Raw genomic sequence first — 6,000 nt, 5'->3', positions numbered from 1 at the left:
AAGTTTAAACAATATTTTTAATGCCAGTTAGTAGACTCTAGATCTAATCTATACGTAATTTAATTTTTTTTCAAAATGGTAGGTGATTTCAGTAGCCTACACTTCGAAGTTTTACATGTGTTTATTGATTAAGTAGACGATGAATTTAGTGAATTTAGGCTTGTTTGAAATTGAACAGTGTAATCGTACACACATTTCCGCTACATGTATTTTAATTAATATTTTTGGCTATGTTTATGGTCATCATGGGCACACGCACACTCACGCACAAGCACGCACTCACATACACGCCAACACCCACACACACACATACGCGCCCGCATGCATACACGCGCGCATATATTGTAACTTATATTATTTGTTCTTAATATTTAAATTAAAAAAGATAGACAAGAAAGAGTTTTTAACATTTTTACATTTTTTACTACGTTACCCTCTACGTTATTTTGAGACAGACTGGGGGATGGAACTTATCCCGGCAAAGGGGTTGTCCATCAAAGACGTTACACGCGTAGGGGGGATGGGGGGGGGGTCCGTAATTTTGTGACGGTGTGTGATGAGGGGAAGGGGGGGGGGTTCAGATGGTGTGACGTCAATTATTTGCATTATAAAAAAGCATTGTTAGAAAACGAGTTTTAGCCTCTATTTAGCGTTTTATAAAACGGTTTTAATAAATTCTAATAGGAATTGATAAAAAAAAAATCTATATTGGCAGAGCTCTGACAAGATTTTGGGAAAAATATCGATGTTTCTAGAAAAATTCAACAGCAATTTTGAGGGGGGTTGTAGGCAGAGGTGTGACGTCATTTAAAGGGGGGTCTGGCTTTTTGTGACGACGTGTGACGGAGGGGAGGGGGGAGGTAAAAATCGTCACAAAAAAAGCGTGACGTCATTTATGGATGTACCCAGACTACGGCCTAAAATCTCCTTTTTTCCCACTAACGGATTTAATAAGATATTCTTTAATTTACTTGACGGTAAATTTATTAAATATGATTTTTTTTTCATTTACAGATGGGTTTTCGGTTGTCATCGGTGATTTTGTTGACGACCACACTTGGTGGATGTTATTCAGGTAGGTGTTAGTTTTTTTTAATTATTTCATAAACTCCGTTATGCTCAAAATGATTATACCCTCGTCCTTTACGATTTTGCGTTAGATAAATATAATCGATGAGTAATACATGAGACTATACTATACACGAGCCAACAATTGTATTGACAAATCTAATCGAGAACTTTCCAGCAACTATACGAGGGAGCAGGAAGGGCACAATGCACGCCTCTTTTAAAAAAATATAAATAAATGTAGGATTTATACGGAACATGTCCCCCGGAAATTTTGTGTGCTTCTTTTGGAAGTTTCAAGTGCCCTTATCCTTTGTGGGAAAATGTCTGAAAGAAACCCTGGTCAATCCTAAATCATTATCGGATAATTAATTGCTAATTAAACCTGTCCGTTACTCTAGCTATTAAAGCAAAAAAACAACAACAAACAACTGAATAAATAACAAGCTAAGCAGGGGTAAGAACACATTTTCAGTTTTTTTTTTAAAAAACTAGTCGTCCCCCCCCCCCCCCTATAATGAAAATTGCTTCACCGGCTTTACTACTCATTTTGATATAATCCTATCTGAAATTTAAAACAAAAGAAAAACATAAATTGATAGATATATTGTTTCGTTTTCTCCGCAGCTATGAGCGGTGATTATTTTATACTGGGCCTGGCCGAAATGAACGACGGTCAGGCGACCGTGTACGTCAGCACAGTGTCCCTGACCCCCATTGACGTGGCCCTGGGGGTCAGGTGTGACGGTTACAAGGTTAACACCACAGTCCAGATCAGGCGAGGCCAGTCCATTCCTTTCTGTGTAACAGAGGACATGCTATAGTAAGAGCTTGTCTGTTCTTAACGAATTATCTATACATACATATACTTGTATATGATACATAAAAACAGGAAATACATACATACATACATATATATATATATATATATATATATATATATATATATATATATATATATATATATATATATATATATATATATATATATATGTGTGTGTATATATATATATATATATATATATATATATATATATATATATATATATATATATATATATATATATATATATATATATATATATATGTATATATATATATATATATATATATATATATATATATATATATATATATATATATATATATATATATATATATATATATATATATATATATGTATATATATATATATATATATATATATATATATATATATATATATATATATGATATATATATATATATATATGTGTGTGTGTGTGTGTGTGTGTGTGTAGGCCTATATACGGTGACAGGACAAATGATCTAATTCTAAAATATTAATAACGGAGACTAAAGATCTTAAATAGACATTAAATTAAACAGATATCAAATTAAATATATCTCAGGACAAAATTATCAGAAAAAAAAAATTCCCATCACCTAGGCTAGTATTTATGAAGCTGTTTGATGGGTCATTATCGCGAGTTGCAGCCTGCAAATGCTTCACTAGGTGGTATCAATATCCCCCACCCCACCATTCGATCCCATTGTGATGTCATTCACGACGACGACGTAGTAGCCATTTTGTTTCTGTTACCCTTCCGTGCCTGGCAGTCCATCGGGCAGATGCGGTAGATCTTTTACTGGTTTCTGTGATATCAGAATATGAAACGAGACTATGTTCAGTAGTCTAACGCCAGTCAGGTACCCATTAGAGCTGATTGGGCTCAGGGATGTCCAACGGACTCTAGCCCGGGGATAGGAACTGGAAATTTTCGATGTTGGCAGTCGTACCTTTTACCACCTCACCACAACGTTCCATTATAGAAACGTCTAAACCACATTCAACCCATTTGAACCCCACCTGAACCCACACTGAACCCCATCTGAACACCATCTGAACCCAATCTGAACCCAATCTGTACCCCATATGATAACAATCTGAACCCCATCTGAACCCTATCTGAACCCCGCCTGAACCCCTGTTTGAACCCCCATCTGAAAACTATTTTAACCCATTCTGAACCCCATTTGAACCCCCATCTGAAAACCATTTTAACCCTATCTGAACCCTCTCTGAACCCCCATCTGAAACCCATCTAAGCCCCATCTGTAACCCATCTGAACCCCATCTGAACCCCCATCTGAAAACCATTTTAAACCCCACCTGAACCCCACCTGAACCCTATCTGAACCCCATCTGAACTCTATCTGAACCCCCATCTGAACCCCACCTAAACCCCACCTGAACCCCATCTGAACTCCATCTGAACCCCCATCTGAAAACCATTTTAACCACAACTGAACCCCACCTGAACCCCACCTGAACCCCATCTGAACCCTATCTGAACCCTATCTGAACCTCCTAGCGATCAGTGCTGGAACCTGGTCCTGAAGGGCACGGGAGAGTTCAGCGTCGTGTTGAAGTATACCCACGGCACCGACACCGACACGACGGTGGTCCTGCCAGTGTCGGCATTTGGTAGGAAGTACCATTTTAAATACCTGTAGTAAGTGCATGCATTCTTTGTTTTGTATGTGTATGCGTTTTGAATGTATGCGTTATGGTGTTAACTGTTTGTATCGGAGGTACCATTTTAAATACCTGTAGTAAGTACATACATTCTCTGTTGTGTATGAGTTTTGAATGTATGCGTTGTGGTGTTAACTGTAAATGTATGTGAACGGTAAAATGACGAAAGCAAGCTAATAAATAGAATGTCAAAGCAAGGTGTTTAAATCCAGAGGCATCGCTAGGTCGGGTTTAACCCGGTGCGGCACCTCGTAGTATCACCCCCCCCCCCTCCTTTTTGTTCTGTAAATTTTGCAGTTGTTGTCATCCACCAACTCCCAACCCCTACCTAAGTAAAAGCTTTAAACTGTTCACATTTTATACTCATGATGTTTATCTATAGTCGGTCGTTAACAGAGCTGGATGTAGCATTGATTTTTCCTTAGTTTGCATGTTTACGTGATGGTGTCACCCCCCCCCCCCCCCCCTCTTCGTTGTCGGAAACTAAATTATTTACTTAAAATACCTTTTAGCTCTAATTAACAATTCACTTAACTGGCAAACAAATATTTTTATTCTATTTATCTTGCAATATTGTTTTCTTGGCATCAACCCCCTGAATGGTGTCACCCGGTTCGGTCCCCACCCTCCTCTCCCTCCACGCGACGCCTCTGTATAAATCATAATATAAAAAAAATATTTAAGATATTTTGTAATTTATTTGAACGTGCCGTGGATTTAATAGATAGAATGCCGAGAACTCTTATACGAAAGTGTGAACTGTCAATTTTGGATACAAGTTTAATAAAAAAAATGTGTACGCATGAAGAAGTAGTATCGTATTATTTTATACATTATGTAAAAAGGAAAGAAAAAATAAAATAAAAATTAACCATAAAAACTGATCTAACCTAATTTTTTTAGAGTTACAGCTTAAAGCTAGAAAAATGAACCTAGATCCATGAACTCGACGCTAGGGAGTAGAAAGTAGATGCTACACCTAGATTATAATCAAAGGTGTTAGGGTTAGTTTAAGACGAGCATTTGGGTTTGGGTTTAGGTGTTTGTTGACAGTTTCCATGTTTAGTCCACGAATAACTTCCTTAGAGCACGTTAAGCGTTGTTTCCTGGGTGTTTCTATAGTTAAAACCTTGTTAGTAATGTATCATCTTTTCCCGTTCGTTCCCAAGACACATGGAGCAGGTGAAGTAGAGTTTAACTGTTTCAATGTATCTGGCATACATGGAGGGTAGTGTGGTCAGCACCATGTCAGGCCTTAGTTTCCCTAACGTGAGTCCAGTACTAATTAGAGCTGGGTGGACACAGGAACATCTTATAGACTCGAACCCTGGATCCAAACTTTAGACTTTAGGGTTAGCAGTCTTAAAGATCTACTAACCGACTACGCTGTCCCCGTTAATGTCTTATTTGTGCTAACAACGGTTTGTGCGTTACTCAATACCTAACACTGTTGGTAACACATTGTGAGATTTTCTTCAGGAATATTTTTATTTCTTTACTGTGCCGGTTCCCTTGCTATTTTATTAAATATATTCTTATGGAACTTCATAAATAATTCAAAGTTAACCGGCAAATTTTAATCATTCTATAGATAAATACAATAATGAATTGAAAAAAATAAGCTTAGAAGTTATTAACTTATTATCTGTATTGTCGTCACCCCCTCCCCTCCCCACCTCATTAGCAAGAGGACACGATTTATTGTGATAGGCACACACCCCGCCAAGACCCGGGTCCACATCAAATTTTACAGGCCACACGAAGACATCAGGGACTTGTTTCAATACAAGCAACACATCGACGTCGACGGGTAAAGAATACAATAGAATAAACATATTTTGTTGTTAGTATCAGTGTTTCTTCCAGACTTTTTTCTCCGGGTGGGGGGGGGGGGGGGCACTTGAATTTTCGGGGGGGGGGGGGGCGGACACTGTTAAAATTATATATTTTCTATTTAAATTTCATTTTGTTCGGGGGGGGGGGGGGGGGTGAGGTGCCTGGAAGAAACTCGGGTTATTATTGCTGACACAGTTGTTACTTGGGAAACAAAGTGGACAAGGATTCGGGTGGGGGGGGGGGGGTAGTAGTAGATAACTCAAGAAGAAATCTTAATTTTGATATACCCGCTCCATGTAGAAAAAAAAACCTTTCGCTACACCCAATACACTTGACTGATATAGCAGCGAAGGGCGGGTATATATATATATATATATATATATATATATATATATATATATATATATATATATATATATATGCATATATACATACCCGTGTGTATTGATATGTCTACAGATGTATATTTCTATATATATTTAAATAAGTAACTAAATAAGTAAATAAATAAATAAATAAATTATATATATATATATATATATATATATATATATATATATATATATATATATATATAT

The 6,000-nt window shown here is 37.0% G+C and overlaps 1 protein-coding gene across 1 annotated transcript in view; it reads left to right on the top strand.

Moving 5' to 3' along the window:
• The first annotated feature begins 5,287 nt into the window (after nucleotides 1–5,287).
• The window catches only part of LOC131948767 (uncharacterized), a 49,504-nt gene continuing 48,791 nt past the window's right edge, over nucleotides 5,288–6,000 (top strand). The window contains exon 1 of the mRNA XM_059310443.1: nucleotides 5,288–5,396. The gene's annotated coding sequence lies outside the window, so the exon portion shown is untranslated. The remainder of the gene's footprint in view (nucleotides 5,397–6,000) is intronic.

The sequence above is a fragment of the Physella acuta genome, unplaced genomic scaffold, assembly GCF_028476545.2.
Source record: "Physella acuta isolate Inbredline_101_S28 unplaced genomic scaffold, ASM2847654v3 ptg000659l, whole genome shotgun sequence".
In the NCBI taxonomy this organism is placed as follows: Eukaryota; Metazoa; Mollusca; class Gastropoda; family Physidae; genus Physella; species Physella acuta.
Note: the sequence above shows the minus strand (reverse complement) of the source record. Positions and strands in the feature narration are given on the sequence as shown.